Raw genomic sequence first — 21,819 nt, 5'->3', positions numbered from 1 at the left:
CAATATATCAAATTAGTCCTGCTGAGGAAACTCCAGAGGGAGGTTTGGGGCCAAGAGTGCCCCGAAATTCATCTAAGTGACAGGGAACGTATAGGAGCAAATGGTGCCCCAAGCTCGCCACTGCGGACATCACAGCCAAAATGATGCTACTTAGAAGGCCTGTGCCTTTGGCTCCAGGGAAGAAAGGAAGATTAAGAGAGTAAACCAATGACCACCTCAAGTCTTTATTCCCAGGCTTGAACTTGGGTGGAAATGAAAGAAGATGTCACGAACTCAATCAAAAGTTCAGGGGTTACTAGCAACGTTAGGGGGAGAACAGGAGGGCCATCATGATGCACACATGCTCCATTCACTGGATCAAGAATGATCCAGATCATGCAAATATTATAAAAGCAAATAAACTGTCTACTTAGCTTTAAAGGAAGAGGACCTGGAAAGATATTCCACAGCTGAACGAACCCTGAGGGGCTGCAAGGAGCTGTAAGGAGCCCTCTCCAGCCTGTGCAACTTCCTTTTTATCACCCTAAGGGTACGGGAGGCATAAATGGTGTGTAGCAATGCCACAAGACATATCCAGGCATTCTCCATGTAATGTAGTCACTGTAACAGGCCACAGCCGAACACACTCTACTTATTTATGTTCTTGAGGGTTCATGCGGTGTTCATCTTCTTCACATGAACCAACTAAGCCCTTTCTTCTCCCCACACCTCCACTCCCCACCAATCTTCTGTTTCAAGCTGGTTTCTGCAGGAAGCAGACTCTAAGACAGAGTTTAAATTGCAAAATGTCTATGTAGGAAAGTGCTAAGATTCACCACCTGAGGAAGGAAAGAAAAGAAGGCAGGATTTGGCCTCTGTTCAGTCATAATCCTGACTCATGACAGCCTCAACAACTTAATGAACAGCTCTGATGCATGTGGCCCCTTCATCATTGTCCTGAGTTGGACCAAGATGGCCAGGACTTCAAACCTTCCCTGATCAATCACTGGGTGTAAACCATTCCAGGAAAGGGTGCCACCCTTGGGCAGGGCAGCTCACTGTAGCTCAGGAAGTTCCAGAATGGGCTGACAGGTGAAGGCCGGTGACAAGAGCACCTCAACAGCTGGAGCAACAAGTCCTTCCTCAAAGGAGGATTTGGACAGCACATCACAGTCTCTTACCACATGCTCCTCCAGTCTATTTTTAATATGCACCAAATCCCAGGAAGTGAACATGGAATTGAAGTTTGAACCTCCCAACAGTTTCCAGTGCAGAAACTATAACAGAAAAGGGAAAACTGTGGCAGGAAAAATTCTTTGCAGCCAAACACCCTAAAGAATGAATACTCTAATCCTATAGCCTCTGGTCCTGCAACAGTGACACAAAGGCAGAAAAGTTTCCCTGCTTTGAAACATCTATCCTTTGTCTGTCTCTGAGAAATGTTAAAGAGTTTCATTCTGTCAGTGACTTCTTACCGAGGGTCTGCTATGTGCTCCGCATGACATTAGACCTAGCTCTGGGGGATGCCAGAGAAATACATAGCACGATCTCCAACTCTGAGGATGCTATGGTCTAGATGGGAAGGAGAACACACACACACACACACACACACACATACGCATACACAAGAACAATAGGAGAGCATGGTTTTTGCTCAACTGCAGGGAGCAGGCTTCTGGGAGGCTGCAGTAGCACAGGAGAGCAAAAAGATAGAGGAACCTGGGTTCAGGTCTGGACTTTTTTATTTAATTACTCTACGCAGTTGGTCACACTATTGATATTAAGGTTGGTAGGCACACCAACACCTCTGAGGACCTCATTTTTAAAATGGGCCTACCATACCTCACCAGTAGGTGTGAATGTGCATTGAGCAAGGCAAGTTAACAGGCTTTGTAAGTCATAAGAAACACTACAGATGTTTGCTATTCTTTTCATAGCTTACTCTTCCTGTGTCAGCGAAGCATGAGAAAAACAGATAAGACCTGAAGAAGTCAAAGATCTCAGAGTAGGAGTCTTGAACCTTTGAACAAGGGTGGTGAGCTGGCAATATTCTGCTGGCCCAGTACGCCCACAGCTTGTGTGATGCGACATGCGTTATGTTCCTCTTATTTATTTTGAATATCTTTAGAAGTGGCACATCATTCTAAACCCATGCAAACCCATTCTCATGTTAGAGCCAAGCACATCATTTCTCTTGTCCCTAAAGCCCAGTAATGAAGGAGCACTGGGAACAGAGCTGGATCAGAGTTCCTGTTATTGAACTTGCATGGCACCAGAGAAGCACATTCCCGAAGAATCACATCCATTTTGGGGCAGTTGGGAGGAGCTCGGAGAGATTTCTTATGGGATGTGGACCTGTGTTGGAGGATTCTGAAGAGGATTTAAGAAAGATGGAAACTAGGTGTGGACTGGAAGCTGTCAGGAGGTGAGGTTTTTCATGACTGATTAGTTTATTAATTTTTATGTAGGAAGCAGGAGGGTTAAATTGAGGTTTAGAGTTATGGGTAAAAGCAGCAGACAGAAGGGCGTGGTGGTTAGTCATTTTTGTGTTTGCAGTGTGACAGTGTCTGAATGGTAACTGTGTCCCAATATGGTCCCTGTGCAGCCCAGTCTGAACAGTGTATATATTCTGTGAAGATGTTTATGATCCATCGCGAAGCGGCCAGCATGACCACTTTGCATTTCTAATGGCTTCCATCTCACCAAATGCATATATTTCATAATTGCCTGGGCACCTGTAGGTATCTGAGTTTGCTACCTTTCTGGGGCTGAACTGTGTCCCCCTAAATTCTTATGCTGAACCTCTAACCCTTCATTCCTCAGAATGTGACTGCATTGGGAGACAGGGCCTTTACAGATGTGATCAAGTTTAAATGAGGCCATTAGGATGGGTTCCAATCCAATCTGTGTCCTTACAAGAAGAGGAAATTCAGGACACACAGGGAGACATCACAGAGGCAAGACCATGTAAGGACAGCAAGAAGATGGCCATCAGCAAGGCGAGAGGCCTCAGAAGAAACCAGCCATGCTGACTCCTTCACCTGGGATTTCCAGAAAATACCACCCAGCCTGCGGTATTCTGTTTCAGCAGCTCTAGGAAACTAACACAACTACCCTGCTTTCACCAATGTAGGACAACTTGTGAGTGAGAAGGTAGGCTGAGAGAAGCCTAACTCTGCCAGGGGAAGATTTCACAGAGGAGATGATATGGAGAAGAGCTTTGAAAAATGAATTCGAGGGGTGCCTGGGTGGCTCAGTTGGGTACACATCTGCCTTTGGCTCAGGTCATGATCGAGTCACACATCGAGCTTCCTGCTCAGTGAGGAGTCTGCTTCTCTCTCTTCCCCTCCCTCCCACTCGTGCTCTCTCTCTTCTCTTTCTCTCTCTCTCTTTCAAATAAATAATCTTTAAAAAAAGAAAAATGAGTTCGAATGCAGCAGTGGATGAAGAAGGATAAAAAGGCCATCCTCACAGCAGAAGTTCTCGAATTGTGGTCCCTGGACCATGTCGGCCTCCCCTGAGAACTTGCTAGAAGTGCAAATTCTCGGGGCCCCTTCTCACCCCTACAGAATCAGAAACTGTGGGCTGAGGCCTGGACATCTGTGTTTAACAAGCCCTCCAGGTGATGCTGGTGCAGGCTGGGTGTGGGAACCCCAGCCCTACAGTGGCAAGAAGGCTTACTGGTGTAGTCATGAGTTGTTCAATGTGGCTAATAAATATTAGAGGGCCAGGGAAGGTTGCTTTTTTTTTTTTCAATTTTATTTATTTGTTTGAGAGAGAAAGAGAGAGCATGAGTTGAGGGGAAGGACAGAGGGAGCCCAATGGAGGGCTCAGTCCTAGGACCCTAGGATCATGGCCTGAGCAGAAGGCAGAGTCAGACTTTAAAGGGAGAAATGAGAGTTGAGTTAGGCCCTGAAAGATGTGGAAAGGCGAATGGAGAGGAGAGGAGAGGCAGTCGGAGATACGGAAATAACATGAATGGAAGCTTCTGCCACTGGCTTAATCCCTTGCTTGGAACATGAGGTCAAATACTTGCAGTGCTCTAAGTTCAAAATGACCCAAAAAATAAGATGCTTAACACCAAGAATAAAGACTCAATAAAATTTAAAAAATACTTTCTCAATATTAATTGGAAGTGGTGAAAATGCATAAAATGGTCCATCTGGAAAAGTTGTCAGAGAATTATGGTCATTGAAAGAGACACTTTAGAGCCAAATTGAAGAGGATGTGAAAGTTGCATTAATCGTCCAACAGGCATCCTCTGTGTTGAATATAGAAAGCAACCTCTGCTGTAGGCTTTTAGTGAAATTGAATCTCTTCACACCTGCCAAACTGTGACTTTCCCGTATGAAGGACTGAACCCCCACCTCCCGGAAAAGGATTGCTACGAAGCTCTCATCGGCCAATGTCTCCCAACAAAGGGAGGTGATGCTACAGACTGAGAACAAAAATGATCCCTGTGAAGAAAAGACAATCCTCCGTCATGACACTTTGGACTTAATGAAATTCTGTGTCAATAAACCGAGTCATTCAAATCTAAGACTGGAAAGTTTTTTCATTAGTCTTTTGTTCATGCTGGGTTGGTTTGGTTTTTGGCTCGTTGAGTTGCTTTTGCCTTTCCACACCACGTGAATACATCTGACGAATTATTCTTCCTTTCTACCCCTTTGACAGGGATGAGTTTGTGTTCTGTAAAACATTGTCTCATTCAGCTTATTTGCCTGAAACTGGGACTTCTGTGTTGACAGTGTGTGACTAATGTGCATGCTTTACCTCCTCCCTGTCTCCACACCTTGCACAGATGTTATCATTTATGCATTAGCTTTTCCAGATCCCTTTATAGGATGAACGAGTTTCTTCATGTTCATTTAACTGCACCCTGAGAAATTATCCATCCACGTACTCAGTGGCAAAAGACAATAGCAGATGGCTCTAAGACTGAAGCAGGAGTTCCTCTGGAAACCTCAAGGGAAAGATTGTGTTCAGGGGCTGGATTATGTGAATTTCACATTTTTAGTTCCCATAAAAAAGTTGACTTCTTCAAATCAGATATAGATTTGATAAAACCATTTACTCAGCAATGGCTGACTTGCTTTTCTTCTACAGTGACATAAAATGTATGGCTTTAGGAAAACAGAGCATTTTCTTTCCTCACGGATAGGAAAACTATTCAAATGCACTGCCATAATATTTATTTAATTAGGTTGCAGAACTCTTTCCATGGAGAAATAAATGCAAATCTTTCTTTTTTTTCTCTTTACGCTTATAAAATAAAGCCAACTTCCAGTACTACAATACTTTAGTGTGATTTCAGTCTTCCAAAAGATGAAATTCGGAAAATACAAATTTAAAAGGAGCCTCATATAAACTGTACTGTTATTTTAATCAGCATTTCTATTCACTTTCCCTTTTCTTATTTGCCAGCTTTCCTTTTGATTGTATCATAATAACTGTCTAGACTCTGTTCTCAACTGTGATGGATTTTAGGAGACTTTGTACAAATGATGCAGGAAAAAAAAATAAATTAGCAGTACCATGCATTAAAGTGCCACAGTTTAAAAAGTTATGAATAGAAAAATCATTGGCTGCAGACATACCAGCTAAGATAGCCTGATATCCATTCATTTCCTCAAGGTTATAACTTGTGATTGGAAAGTTCTTATCCACCTGCTGTCAAAATGTGGAATAAATAATGACCTAAAAATAACAGTAGGTTTCTATGTTCCTATTTAACTTTCTGCTTTCTACTATATGCAAACGTTTCATGATAATCTTGACTTGGGGTTAAGTTAGAACTATGATTATAATTGTAATGGGGATGGGTTTCTGACTTCTGTTATCTGAGGGACTGCCATAGGTTCATAGCTATTCAGGTTTAACCCACACCCATTGTGTTGTCACAATGACAACAAATAATGTCAGAAATAATTCTCCCTGGTTGATATTTAGTCAGAGATGAGCTGATTTACTGTGTTCTGCAATGTAGTAAAAGGCATACTCAGCCCCTGAAGCTAGAATTTGGGAACACTTGTGAGTAAGCTGGGTTCTGCCTAAGAGCTTACAGGTATGTAGCAGATGTGACCCACCCAGATCTTTTCTAGATCAATGCACCCATCCCTTGGCGCTACTGTTGGTTTCTAGTGGCTCATAGAAGCACCCTCATCTAGAAATTTGCCAGTCAGCCAAGGAGAGCCCCTGGGAGGAATGTTTCCACCACCACCAGAGTAGTCTGCGCCTAATGACCCATTCTATGCGTAGCATCCTTGCAGGACAGTCGTGTGGTACCAATTCTTCCTCCAGAGCTCCCCCTGGACTCTGACTGATGGGAGCGAGCAGTAACCACACTTCTGTTTAACTTCTTTCCCCTGCACTTTCTGCTTTCTTCATATCCTTGAAGATGTGTCCTGAAAGCACTCCCTTAAAGGATCTCAGTACAGACTCCATTTTTAAAGAACCCAATGCATTTTTGGGACGTCTGGGTGGCTCAGCGGTTGAGCGGCTGTCTTTGGCTCAGGACGTGATCCCGGATTTCTGGGATCAAGTCCCACATCGGGCTCCTGCTTGGAGCCTGTTTCTCCTCCTTCTGCCTATGTCTCTGCTTCTCTCTTCTCTCATGAATAAATATATAAAATATTTAAAGAAAAAAAAGAACCCAATGCATTTTTTAAAGACAGAATTGAAGACTTTTTTCTTTTTAATACCAAGGGTAAAAAAAGTGGACAACTTTTAGCCCTTTCATCAAACAAATCTGAGGGATATTAATGCTGTTTAACTTTGGTTTTTCAACAGATTACACCATTAGGAATCTAAAATAGACAAATTCTGTTCTTCTTTCCTAATGCAATGCTTTTCTTTCTTTTTTGTTTGACCTTCATTGTTGACACACATTTTTCCTACTTCTGATTACCCTGCACATATAGATATGGAGGAAAGTGTCAATAGTTTGTAGACCACCACGTCAGCTAATTAAAGGAGGCACCTGGATAGTTTTGTTTGCTCCTCCAGATTCACTCTCCACTCCTCTCCACTCTGCTCTAAGCCCCAAAACTAACCTCTAGTAACTACACCAACAGGTTTCCTTGTCCTCTGGTTTCCAGTCCAGCCAATGGAAGATATGTGCCAAGAAATTTCAAGATTAGTGGAGAATGAGGCAAGAACTTTTATTACACTAGTAACCTTCTCCTGCGTCATCACAAATCAGCTCTGACACTCTACTTAAGGCCACAATTTCTACTGAGCGAATGTTTCCACCTGGTTACTCTATGTTCTAGTAACTATTTCCCATGCAGCCCCTCAGAATTCCTGCTTTCACTGGCTCCAAGGTACTACACTATCCTTTGTTGTGCTACTACACGTACTCCTGCCCGCATCACTATACATAATCTCTCCATTAAACTCTTTTCGACAGTGCATTAGAGTATGTTGTTTCCTGCTTGGACACTGGGTAAAACAATAGGATATCCTAAGTTGTTTAATATTAGAACTGAAGATATTTCTTACTTGGAAAAAATGCAATCTGGTAAAAATATTTAAGTAATTCTTATGGTATCCTATTACTCAGCAACTCCTATACTCATTTTTACCCATTGATTTTTGGTTATAGTCATTCAATCATTCCTTTATTCACTTACTCTGAAACCAGTTATTAATTACAGCTCTGATTGATAGGTGAGCTATAGCAACCATACACGGTATAGGACGATAGTCTCATACAGTGCATCATAAATATCTCCCTGTGAACAATTTCCAGGTTACCTTTGAATAGTAATTGTAGGTGAACAAAAATATTAGAGTGGAAGGAAAACACTCTGCCCTCCGATTGGGACTGAAAGGAGAAAACCTATGTAATAAAGGAGTAAAAGTGACTTTTAGAACCAGTTCTCTTAAATCTGTGCCCTAGAAGATATCCGGTAGCTAAGTGATTGGTCTAGACACTCTGCTGATAATTGGGGTGCAAAAACTGTGAGAACAACTTGGCAGGCTGTCCTACCTATGGGGCACATCATCCCACAAGACTAAACAGTCACTCTAGGAAAAATCAGTCAAACTGCTTGATATTCTCAAGACTAAAAAAACCAATTGTGTGACTGAATTTTTCATCTTTCAACGCAGTCATTGTAGAGAGAATCTGAATTTTGCAGATGATTGCTTTTAGAATAACACTGATGTTTAATCTCCAAGTTGTTCTTTCTGCTATAGACAGCCTGAACCAGAGGAAATAAATGCTGTAGAAAGAGAGGGAAAAAAGAAAAAGATTCTTCAGGACAAGAGTCTGGTTTAGAGTACCACTTACAAAATATCTCTAAACTTTACCTCACTTTCTAGACTGCTGAATCATAACTCAATATTTTCTCCAAAAAAATGTATTTCCTCAAATTAAGAGAGCTGAGAAAATGCTAATCTAATCAATAAAAGTATTGAGTTTAACCAAAGAAGCAAGGGCGCCCTAACCCTCAACCACCATTCCCTGATCCAGTTCCTGACACTTCTGTTGTGTCATATAGATTGTTGAATGACTAAAAAAAAAAGAGAAGATATTTGTAGGTGGTGATAATCCCATCTAAGACAATGAAGAGACATTTGATAAAGATATTGACTAGTGTAGCAAAGTGTTTAGGAGTTGGCCGATCCATATAATGTAAATTTACTTGAACTCACATTATATGAAGATCTGTAAGCCCATGTTGAAATATAAAGATTTTCTGATATTTTGGTGAAATACAGTCTTATTTCTAGCATATGCTCATAGTCATCACTCCTGCCATATGCATCCTACAACACGATGGGGAATGGGAAGCCTTATCTGCTTTAGATACAAAATTATCTTCTAGAAGAGTGGGGCTGATGAACAGTCCTTGGCAAAACATCCAAAAGTGGGATACTGTTGGTTGGTCGATCTCTGTTAAAAACAAGGGTTCCCTCAGAGGGTAAGAAATCTGAGAGTAAAGTAGATTTTCAACACAGGGACTCAGTGGCTTGGGAGCTGGATGGTATGTCATTTATTTTCACATTCCCAAACCTAGGTCAGTGTTTGGTATCTGGTAGACATGGTGTATGATGAACACTAGTTGCAAATATTTGTGAAGTGAATCTGTGTATTTTGAGCTTACCAAAAAGTAACATTTACTACACCTGTCTAGAGGATGAAGGTGTTAAAACAATAAGTGGCCCCATTTGGCAGGTAACATGTTTTATGTGAACAATTTGACATGAAGTAACTGTGAGAGATAAACATAATAAGTATGATGTATTTATCTTCCTAGAAAACAAATAGGTTCCATTTATATTTAAGCTTAAAGGTTTGGTTCTTTATGTATAATCCTCAATGGTCATCTGGGTAGATTTGAATTTAGAATACATTAAATAAGAGAAATATCACATCTTCATTTCCTTAAATCAACTTATTTCAATTGTGACCATACTGTTGGAATTCCCACATATGCTTAGCCCCATCCTCCAACCTCTCCACCCCCGTGTGTGTCCAAGCGCGCGCGTGCGCACACACACACACACACACACACTCATGGATAAAGCATTGGTTAGGATAAAATAAAGTTACAGTTTTTGGAAAGGTCCTTTTAAGACCCTTCAATTTTCACTCTAGTTCTGAGAATACTTATGTTCTCCTTGCATCCTGTAACATGGCCCCTGGGTCACATTTAGGGCCTGGGGATTTGGGCAAGTCTAGGAACACAGAGCCATTCTTTCTGAGGACTCCTAATTCTCTCTGGTGCTGCCAGATGGCTCAACTCCACAGCACAAACAGCTTGCAAAATCTCTCCTCCATTCCTCACCAACTGGAGGACTCCACCTCCTCTAAAGGGCTGAGGCTTGTATATAAAACAAAAAAGAAGCCTTGGATTTAAGATCGCTTATATTTTCTGCCAGGCTCACATCCATGCAGCAAGGAATTTTTGAAGCTTGAATTCTGCCTTGAAATAGAGCAAGGAAAAAGCAGAGGAGCAGAGGTAGAACAAATATAATGTCTTAAACTGTCTGCTGCAAGACAAAATCCAAGTGCTTTTGGTGAAATTCCAAGGTTGGGGGGGCAGTGTATAAATGGGTATCTGTAATGCTCAAATAGGCTAAAAATACAGGTCATGAAAGAGGAATTTTAAAACCCTATTTTAGGACTTGTTTATTGGTTAATCATTATGATTTTGAAAGAATCACTTTAATTCCATATTTCCATTCATCTCATCTGGAATTCTAGTAGACTATCGAGTGGTGGATGTGAGGGGGGATTGCATCCACTGTCATTTGTGAGGGGATATTTGTGTGTGTTTCCTTATAAACTCTTACCTTGCAGTATAATTTATCTCCTGGAAGCTTAGCTGCTTTAAGAAATAAATTTAGAACTCAGGTGGAATGTCTGTTAAATAAAACCATAGAAAGCCTGGAAAAAAACTTTTTCTAATATTGGAATCTACCTCTAATTGGTACAATTTAACACCTACAATGTTATTTTGAGCTTGACCCAACCTCTCTATACATATTTTTCATATATGGCATATTTTATCAAATATTTTATTTTAAATACAATGAAAACTTTATTTGTGAAAAAATATATGAATTCTGTTTTTTTTCTAACTGAAATATGGTATAAAGCAATTTTTAAACTAATATAAAATTCTTTATTCTTTTTTATAATATCACTGAAATTACTCTTTGCCTAAGAAAGAAAAAAGGAATATCTGCAGTAAGTAGTAAGAAATGATGAGTGGATAGATGAGTTTTCTATGAGGAAAGAGTAATAAATATTCAAGACCCATAGGCATATCACTTGAGCTATGTTCTATGAGTTTGTGTGAAGTATAGTTTCTTAAAATGTTGACCGCCTCCAATTTCTTGAGAAAAAAGGCCCAAGTTATATAGTCACTAAACAATTAGACACCTGCTTTCAAGGACAATTACACATATAGTGTGTTCGCACATGTTTACCAATTGTTTCTAAAATGTTTTAGAACCCAAACACACTCTGGGAATTACACTACTCTCAAATATGTCAAGGGTTCTATAGTTCCTAGTAATAACCTGGATCAGAAGCCATATTGCATCCCCAATGGGCTCAACATCTGTTCTGAATATATAGTTACTGGTGAACACTGTAAGAATTGAGAATCTAATCTAGAAGGACCAGATCAACTTAACTTGTATTTGAATGATCCTCATGCTTCATGTGATCTGTATTTAAAGATTTTGCTTATTTATTCTTATTTATTCACTTATTTGAGAGAGAGAGAATCTGAAGCTGACTCCACACTAAGCACAGAGTCTGATGTGGGGCTCGATCTCACAACCACGAGATCATGACCTGAGCTGAAACCAAGAGTCAGACACTTAACCAAGTGAGCCACCCAGGTGTCCAGTAATGCAATCTGAATGTAAACATTTTGCTGAATCTTTATACTTTTGCCTTGAAATGCCTGTCTACTGTTAAAAAGAAAAGGCAAGGGAGAATTACTATTATTGTCGTTGTTGTTATTATTATTGTTATCATTATTTTATTTGGCTAAAGATACAGTTTGATAAAAAGTAAGAAGCCTTCTCACCTGTGAAAGGTCTCAAATGTAGGCTCTTTCCTTGGTTCTATAAACTTTAGTACTGCTTCTGAAATGGACTCTTAACCTGTTAGGACAAATCTATTGTACTACATGACTTATAAGAGTGTTGATTGTTTTCAGGGCTTATGTTTGTCTGGCATATATGGTTACTAAAGTACTAAAATCCTTGGGTTACCTTAGAATTATCCTAGAACTCCTTCCCCCACCATCTCTGGTTCCTCTGAACTCCCCATGATCTGGCAAATACTCCAGATCTACAACTGTGTTTATTCTGATTATTAGGCATTCCATCTAGTTGTTAAATATTTTTCGTAATGGGACACCTGGGTGGCTCAGTGGTTGAGTGTCTGCCTTTGGCCCAGGGCGTGATCCCAGGATCGAGTCCCACATCAGGCTCCTTGCAGGGAGCCTGCTTTTCCCTCTGCCTGTGTCTCTGCCTCTCTCTCCCTCTGTCTCTCATGAATAAATAAATAAAAATCTTAAAAAAATTAATCATTTTTCATAGTACCTAAATTCTCTTAATTATTCTTCCTTTTCTATGCTTGGCAATAGGAAGCTAGATTTAATGGTAAGGTTACCAGAATATTCTTCGCTTAGTGAGCTGTTTTCCATTATGGAGTAAACCATTTAATTCAAGCAGTGCATTAATTTGGAGACCTTACTAACATTATCAGCAGGGCAAGAAGGATTGAAAATTAGATACCCCATGGCCCTCTACCCCTAGGTTCTCATAATGACCCATGGAGCTGGCTCTGATGCTTTGTTATGCAATGTGTATGTCTTTTTCCCCATCCCACTCCTCCCCACCCCACACATATATTTCGCGCTCAAAATGGTTTTTGTCATTCAACTTGCCCTACCTGGGACATCTGATGTTCACCTACACAAGTTTCTCCAGCATTTTTACTTACTCCCTCCATAGAGTCCTATGCTCTCATCCTCAGAATGCTGCTTCTGGCATTCAGAGGAATCAATTAGCTAAATGTCACTCCTTTGTGATCATTACTACTACCTTGGGAAGGAGAGACTTGTACTCAGTAAACTGTGTCTTAACTGTGACTTTCTGGAAGCAGGGTCCTCACCCATCCTTAGTTAGCCAACAAAAGTACACTCTCAGTCAGTGAGTCCTACAGACTTGGAGAAGCATGATGAGTCATAAGAGGCTGGCTGAATCTTGTGGGGCCACCATTACTCATGTCTCCTTCCCATCTGTGCAGTCCTTTCCAGGAGAATGAGCATTTTCCAAAATTGTATTTATATAGCTCGAGTGAAGCAGAGGTTTTTACACCATTATTTAGCAAGTTAAGAGACTATTCACATTGCCTGCCTGCATGGGGCAAACAAGAAAGAATAAATCAGTCTGCTTTAATTTTTCAGAATGGCTGGATTGAGTCCCAGATCATCAAGTTGTTATGGCACCTTCATTCTGCTTTGGCTCTGGAGTCACTGCTGGGTAATATTCTCTAACCCAATTACACTCGCCCTTCTCTCAAGTCCTCTTGTGTTCAATAAGGAAAAACATTACTCAATGGTATATTACTCTTAAAAAAGGTTTCAAACATCATGAATATTAGACCCTATTTCTTTTAGTACAACCCATCAGCCACATCTCACTGGTTGATACTTCGTACCTAAAATATTTAAAATCTACTCACTATTTGCTCAGTCTAATTCATCTAAAAACCCATCATGCCAAACAAAAATTTATCTCAGCTTACAGGTTCTTTTTTTAATGTGTGTGGAAGAGTCCTAAAATTCTTCCTCTGTCTATATTCTGCAAGGGTATTTATGTGTTACACTTCTCTTAATCTGATATTTATAAAAAAAAAATCAGATTATACAGGTTTGCTAAAAATGACCCAAAGCACTTGAAGGAGAAACAGTAGCCAAGAGGGTGGAGGTGGAAATGGCAAACATGTTGCTGGTTTTCAGAAATATCAAGACCATCTGCTATGTCAACAACATTTCTGCCACAGTCAAAACCAGTTGAAACCAGCTGGTTGAGAATAAAGGCTCTGCAGGATGGCAGCCCCTGAGATGAGAGAAGATGGCAAAGCTTGTTTTGGAAGAGGTTTGACAATTAAGCGGAGAGAGCCAGTGGGGAGCTGCAGGCCACAAGGTCCATGTTTGCAAATAAAGCATAAATCATACCACTGATGAGGGCTGCTTTGTCCTGGACAGGTCTCAAGAATGCATTAGTCATACATATGGCATTTATAGAAGTGAGCCACTAAATTAGTCATTTGAACTCCATGTCCATACCTTGACTAGAAATGTTATGGAGCATTAATATATCTGATTCTCTACTCTTCTTCTTATAGTTGTCCTGGGAGAGCAAGAGAAAGCAATACAAGGAAGCTAGACATGGTGGGATGGGGGTATATCTTAAGAATATTCTGGCCGAGGGCACATTAGCCTACATGAACAAGTAGGGAGTCAGATGACTTGCTAGAGGGAGTAGAGAGGGCTCTCCCAGTAAAACATTCCTCTAAGTTGTGTTTACTCAGAAAACAAGTCATTCTTGTCACCATTTTTTTTTCTTCCTGGCCCCAAATATCCATCTACACCAAAAGCTCATGATCTGGGTTAATCTAATGGCCTTATAAAGAATGTCATCATCATTTCAAGGCAGACAGAATATAATTTGATAAAAAGTATAATAATGGCCTGCAGTAGATCAAATGTATCCTTAAGGCCTGATAATTTGAGTGGAAAAAAATGTGATTCAATTGTACTTAGGTCTCAACCCTGTGGAATGCTAGAATTGGTATGACCTTGCCACTAATAGGTCCAATCTTTTACATTATAATAGTAGTTCCTTTAGCCTCTCTCAAATTTCTATAAATATAATAATTAAGAATATGTTGTGAAACCTGTGTGTGTTTCTGCACGTGTGTGCCTCTGACTTTAAACCCAATTATTGACCAGTACTGTTCTGTTGTACTGTACTACGACAATAGTTTTTCAAGAAAATAAGCAAGTGATAAAACTATTTTAATACATGCTGGATACTCTCCTAAAAAGTAAAATAACTCCTATGTAAAGACAGAATAATCTACCCTCCCAATTTGACTTTCTATAGGTAATCCTCAGAATCACTGCAGTCGCTGGTTCCCAAGACAGTTCTCTTGAATAATCCATAAGATCACCTGTATCTCACTGTAGTCCAAATGTGAATCTTGCAGAGATTTTTTTTTTTCATGGCAGTTCATAAACATACCATTTCCTTTCTAGCCAGATGTGTCACTAACAAAGCATTCACAGCCAACATTTTTGAGGTGGCTATCAAGGCTAAATTCTGTTTCTCCATACTAGACATATTTGTGAGGATACTTACAAAAGTAACTACTCAAATTCATTAAGTACAGCTATAAATCTTCTTCCTGAAATGGTGATTCTGCTAGTCTCTTCAAGTCTCTGTGGTAAGCACAGTGCTAACTATGCTAACTAGATGAGTTTAGCCTGCAGGTAGGCTGCTACTGAGAGACATCACAGTCTGGTGGACAAAGTGAACATAATTCACTCCCTCATTCTGCTCTAAGGTCCCAAGCGACCTTGACCAAGTCACCTGGCCTTTTCTTTGTATTTCGGAGTTTCTTTTTACAACAATGGAAAAATGTGTGCATCTTTTCTCTTTGTAGGGATCATTCTAATCACCTTAATTTCTTCCTATTTTTATACATTCTCTTTATTTTTTTTTACTTACTACCCCTTATGATGTGACCATCCACCATTCCTGGGTAACTGTGTAATTATATCAGAGAGTCAGAGGAAATATTTTTTTGGACTGGAAGATAACTTAGAATGATAAGGGAACTAACTGTAAAGGCCTGTAATTCTCTTTCATTTCTCATTCTTCACTGAAAATTTATCCACCATGAGCTGTATTTTCTTTCTTTTTTAAAATATTTTATCTATTTATGAGACACAGAGAGAGAGAGAGGCAGAGACACAAGCAGAGGGAGAAGCAGGCTCCATGCAGGGAGCCCGACGTGGGACTCAATCCCAGATCTCCAGGATCGCACCCTGGGCTGAAGGCAGTGCTAAACCACTGGGCCACTGGGGCTGCCCTATTTTCTTTCTTTTTAAGATTTATTTATTTGAGAGAAAAAAAAAAAAAGAAAGAATGTGCATGAGCAGGGGGAAGAGGAGAGAGTGGTGGGCTGGGGTGGGGGGAGAATCTTAAGCAGACTCCCCAGTGAGCTCAAAGCCTGACATGGAGCTTGATCCCAGGATCCTGAGGTCACGATGTGAGTCAAAATTGAACTGATGCTCAAGCAATTGAGCCACCCGGGTGCCCCTGAACTGTGTTTTCTTAATTGCCTCATTTCTTTCATATCTGCTCCGTGCCCTTCCCCAGTCTTCTTTTATATAGTCCTCATTGTCTTAACATTATATAGTCCAACAGTCTTAACATTCCAAACTTCCTAAATAAAGGAAAGCGCCCCATATTACTGAGTTCTGGTACATGGCAGATGCTTTATTCATCCAGCAAGCACATAATCAACAAAAAAGGGAAAGGACTGTCAGACAAAAACAGGACAATATTGGGAGAGTATCAAAGAGATAAGTTTTGACTCAACATAAATGTTTTTTTTCCCCACACAGACTTGTTCGGGAGACATGGGAGGAGACTATTGTACTACTAGAAGAAAAAAAAGAAGGGAATTCTGATCACTACCATCAGCTGTGTGTCTACCCCAGATACACAGTCTGGGTAGCAGAATCAATGGGCTGTCCAGTGAATTTTCAGAATGGGTCTGATAGAAGCAAGAAGTAATACTGGTGGGTCCAGTTCAGTAATTGGGAAGGAGATTTGACAAGGCAGGCTATGATATGAAGTCAGATTTTAGGGTTTCAGAACATTATCCCATCCTTAGCAGTCCCCTAACCAGTGGTAGAGAGGCACCACTATCACCGCCATTCTCGGTAAAAGGGACTGCCTAGAAATGGACACAGCATTAGCCCTAACATACCTGGGCTGTGGCAATGTCCTAGTTTTAGAAAGAACCTGAGCACTATTACCATCCAGACTATTGATGGAGAAAAAAGGAAAAACAGCCCTTGATATCCAGAAGGTGGCCTTGCACGAACGGCTAAAACATGTTATTCTCCCATTGGATATAAACAATCTCAGGAATACCAACGTCAGACAGGTTACTCAGAGACCATAATAAAGTAAGACAAACAACTCTACTTCATAATGTTGTGTAGGCACGGATAAAACCAAGGTCGCCATATCACCCATAAAACACCAAACACTCCATCTCTTGGAACAAATAGGTGTCTGCTACTTCTTTCCTAGACTGCCCTCTCTAGAGATAAGACATTGATCGCCAATCATTGACCCTGCTTTTTTTTTTTTTCTTTTGCCCCTGCTTTTTTTAAAAATATTTTATTTATTCATTAGAGAGAGAGAGAGGGAGAAGCAGGCTCCATGCAGGAGCCCAATATGGGACTCGATCCCAGAACTCCAGGATCACGCCCTGGGCCAAAGGCAGGTGCTAAACCATTGAGCCACCCAGGGATCCCCAGAGAATCCAGTTCTAAGGAATGGGCCAACATTCAGCAGATGAGCACTTATTAAAACTACAAGTTAGGAGCTACTGAGCAGCTGAGGCTTGTCCCAAGGCTTAGGGTTTGGAACTAGTTCTTACCACAATCTAATTCCAAACCACACCAGAAAGTAGGGCTGATGTCACATTTCAACTGAAAGTGAGCTCCTTACGGTGACATGTAACACCTGCAGTAGGGAATTAGAGAAAAGCAATAAGGAGAGAAGGAAGCACTAATTAGTGCACTGAGCTTTTTTATAATACTGTTATTAAAGCTCTGAAATATTATAAACAAAGATCTTTGTGATCAGAATTGTTAAATCTGCCAATCATCCAGAGACACACTATTAAAGAAAACTAAAAATAATAATAATATTGTTGCTAGAATATAGGAAAAACTTAAGGAAGTCTAGCTTTGAGGCCACTTACACCATAACCTTTTGAGTTTATTCTCTCTCTCTCTCTCTCTCTCTCTCTCTCTCTCTCACACACACACACACACACACACACACACACACCCCTTAGCAATATATTTTTTATGTTTTTCTTTTTTCAGGCCTTGTATACTTTTCCCAAGGCAGATGTTCCAACTTGTTTTATTCTTTGCTTAAAGCAGTGGTTCTCAAATTTGACTACACATTAAAATTCCTAGGGGAGCATTAAAAAAAGTTCAGTGTCCAGAACATACCCCAGATCAGCTGAATTAAAATCTCTGGAGTAAGACTGATAACATTTTTGGGTTTTGTTTTCTTTGTTTTGTTTTTGGTTTTTGTTTTCTTCCTTTTTTAAGATTTTATTTATTTATTTGAGAGACAGTGAGCAAGAAAGAGAAAGAGCACAAGTCAGGGGAATGGCAGAGGGAGAGGGAGAATCAGATTCCCTAAGCAGGGAGCCTGATGCAGGGCTCCATCCCAGGACCCTGGGATAATGTCCTGCACTGAAGGCAGAAGTTTAACCAACTGAGCCACCTAGGTGCCCCTTTTGTCTTCTTCCTTATGTGCAGGTGACTCCAATATACAAACAAAATAGAGACCCATCTGGCTTAGAATTTCTTCCTTAGCTTTGACAAGAATCTCATAGTTTAACTGATGAGTTCCTTTCCAAATAACGGGACACACCTTTGGGCTATGTTCCTCTACTTCTTAACCTGCCTATAGATCCCACCTGGGGGCTTTAATCTGAGAGTTCCAGGGTAGGCGCATTCACCTGTATTAATTGATTCTAAGAAATAATGGAAGTTCGAATAAAGAAGTTAAAGCATAATGGAAACTCTTTTACCAGCTGTGCAGGGGTGATATTTAAAATCACTAAGAACAAGTTGATACCAAGCAATCAATATGTGGTAGCAGGGTTTGAGGGTGGGAGGTCGGAGAGATCTTTAACTGGGCTGTCAAATCTTAATTGCTGGATGAAGTGAGGCCCTGAGAATCCCAAGAAGGAGTCTGGGAAGCCAGGGCAGTGAAGGGTCATTTGGGGAACCTGAAACAGTGACCATGAATCAGCAAGGAATTATTTTAATGTCTAACAACTCATGACACTTCTCCTGCCAGTACTACCAGAGTATCAGCCCTTCACAAGCCTGTATCTAGGGTAGCACCTATCATTCTTAGATTGCAATTCTATATTTGCATATGTGCTTTTTGAGAACACATATCACGTGTTCAACAAATGCCTGATGAATAAATGAATGAACATTATCTAATGCAGAGAGCCCTTTTATTCTTTCTCATAATCTGTAAAACTAATTTATTCTTCTAGACCACAACTACCATTTTAGTGTCTTTATAATTATAAAGACTGTGAAGAGTTTCATAATTGCATTTTTTCAGCATTAAGTATACTGTTCACTTACCATGGTGTTAGATATTTCAAAGAACAGAAGTGTTAGATATTACAAAGAACAGAAGAAAGAATTACTGAGATTTCTGAGTTCCAGGTGCTACCGACACCTATGGCTCCAGGTTAGACCCTGGTGCCATTTCATCTCATGGTGCTACCAGGCACCTAGAGGAAGCATCTACAATGATAGCACTGCAGGTCCCATGGCTGGCTATTGGGGAAGGTCATTTTGGCACATGAAGACTTTTCCATTATCCTGTTCCTCATAAATAACTTCCTATTCATAGGCACAAGAAATGAAATTTCCTGATCCATATCAAACTATATGTTCCTTGATGTATATTATTTTAAAGGAGGACTCTTGGTCCAATTACTTAAAATTACAGTAGAAACTAAGTTCAAAACATTTAACTGTCCTAAATCCAGTGTGTCACTATTCACATTATTTTTCATGTTTCCTTCTCGAAGAAAATTAAACCACACACCATCAGTAGGTAATAAAGCAGAAAGTAAAACTATATTTGATTCCCTAGAGGGAGCCCACAGTGGAAAATGAGCAAATATTTTAGCATTTTGAAAGTCTTAAAGTGTTTATTGATTCCAAAAGTGTCCCAATTTTAAGGAATCTGGACAAATAAATTTATTTATATTTGTAAATATATGTGTATATATTTGATTTGGTTTAAATATTTATATTCCCACAATGATTCAATAGGATACATGCAATTAATCAGTCTTTAGAATTAATAATGATTATGCTTGTTATCATGAAATATCCACCCAAAGGTGCTCTCATAGGCATACAGTGTAAGAAACAAGTGTGTCCCTTTGACTAGGACTCTAAGGACTACCGTCTTGGTCTTTCTCTAAATGGTTCCTCCATAAATAGAGTAACTATCTTAATTTTTGGTACAGTACACCATTTGAGCCCTGCTACTTTAATGCCGATCTGGCTATGGGTTTTCTCCTCTCTTTCTCTTAGAATGTTTCTTTGCTACAGTGTCATTAATAATTTTCACAATTAGTTAATATTTAATACAGCATCATGAAGATAAATATTGGTAGATTCTATTAATGACAAAAATAGATTATTCAATTTTCCACTATACAAGAAAAACCTATGTTCATGTTGGTATCAGAAAACAGATTGAATGGCCATAATTTAATCATATCACTACAGAGCATTATGGTATATAGCTTTTATTATTCAGGGACTTAATTTGATGGTTGGTGTTCTTTACATTAAATGCCTGCATAATATTAGGTTTTACTCCAGTTATTTGAATACACACCCAATGGAAGGTTAACATCCTATTAAGATCCACCTTCTGAAAATAAGCTGTGAGTTTAAAACCTTTTAATATATTCCCTATTTGGTATCTCTTTGCTTTTGATTTTTATGAACATGTGTTTCTATAGAGATGGCTGGATGAATTTGCAGCTGGAATAATGCATAAGCAGGAAAATATGCTTGGAACTCCTATGAAGAGATGAAGCTTTGAATAAAAGGCTCAGCTAACACCAAATTAGGTGAAGTTGAGAAATACTAACTCACAGAAGGCGAACTGGCTCCATGTAGAAGGAGAAAAACATTTATGTAAAAAGGATGGGAGTAAACTTAAGCTGAGCCCTGGCCAGCCCCATTCTTGAAAGGGTCTGAACTGAGGAACAGGGATGGAATGAGGTGCTGGGAGTTGTCTGCAATGCCAGCTGTCAACTTGTCATGTGAGACAATGGGATCTGCAATTGGACGCAAGCATACAGAGCAAATACCCAGAAACCTGGGGCGTGGGTGAGAAGGAAATGGCAATAGTAAACTTCCTAGTCCACCAGCTGAGACATCAGCACTGCAGCCCCCCCACCCCCACCCAGACCCACAACTGGATCACACAGGAAGGGCAGTCACTGATGGGGTTGCAGTGACATGCTCTTGTCTAGCACATAAGGTTCCATTTACCTCTGGGCACTGGAACATTAGGAGTGGCCTGAAGAGTATTTCCAGATCCTCTTGGCTACTGGCTACTGACTGAGGGGACAGTCGCAAGATACGCGTGAGAAATAAGTTAGAAAGGAGAAAGGAAAGGATGGTAACAGTAGTAGTACAAGGTCTAGGACTTACTGATTTGGGGTACCATTAGTAAATCAGATCAGTTCTAGAGCATATCGGCACTCCATCAAGACCAAGTTTTCAAATGCTAATTAGCCTTCATTAAATTAAATTAGATGCAAAAGGAATCGGATTTAAGAAGACAAATTTTTTTAATTAAAAAACTTGAACGATAAAACCAGATGCAACACCACTGCAGCTCACTGCTCACAGACACATTAACTCATTAACTTCTTTCTTGAGCAAACATTTGTTGTGAAAATAACATACGGTAGACATTGTTCTAAGTACCAAAGGACAAGACATGCAGAATTATTCTAATGGGGTGAGGGCCACAGAATTAGTAAGAAAAATACAAAATGATTCCAGGTATTGATTGTCATGGGAGGATAATAAAGCAGAGCCATATTATAGAGATTGACTGTGGAGGGGAAGTGCGGTGACTTCTTTAAACAGAGTGATCAGAAAAGGCCTTTCCCAGAAGGGGTAGTTTCTGACTTCCACCTGAATGGTGGGAAGGGGCTAGCAGGGGAAGAGAATTCCAAGCTGAGAGCTAAGTAACATCCGCTGCTAGGGCTCAGGCATGTCTGGGCATGTTTGATGAACAGGCTTTCAGGTCCAAGAGTTCCTAGTTTCTATGATTTAATTTGCCCATAGCTCTTGGTGTTTAGCTAAAAGAGAAAGGAATAATGACCCCCCAAAAAAGACAGAAGCATTGAGGAAGGCCAGTGAAGTATCTTATCCAGCCTGAATCCAGAGACCACCATCTGAGATG

General features: G+C 40.1%; 2 long non-coding RNA genes across 5 annotated transcripts in view; one reads left to right on the top strand and one right to left on the bottom strand.

The window, feature by feature from the left end:
• LOC112661805 (uncharacterized) overlaps window positions 1-21,819 on the bottom strand; it is a 414,903-nt gene that overhangs the window by 201,470 nt on the left and 191,614 nt on the right. The gene's annotated exons all lie outside the window — the stretch shown is intronic.
• LOC112661806 (uncharacterized) lies at window positions 9,835-20,282 on the top strand. Its single transcript, XR_007407643.1, has 3 exons — window positions 9,835-9,947; window positions 12,921-12,996; window positions 16,152-20,282. It is a non-coding gene; the product is annotated as an uncharacterized LOC112661806 (long non-coding RNA).

The sequence above is a fragment of the Canis lupus genome, chromosome 31 (genome assembly GCF_003254725.2).
Source record: "Canis lupus dingo isolate Sandy chromosome 31, ASM325472v2, whole genome shotgun sequence".
Lineage (NCBI taxonomy): Eukaryota > Metazoa > Chordata > Mammalia > Carnivora > Canidae > Canis > Canis lupus.
Note: the sequence above shows the minus strand (reverse complement) of the source record. Positions and strands in the feature narration are given on the sequence as shown.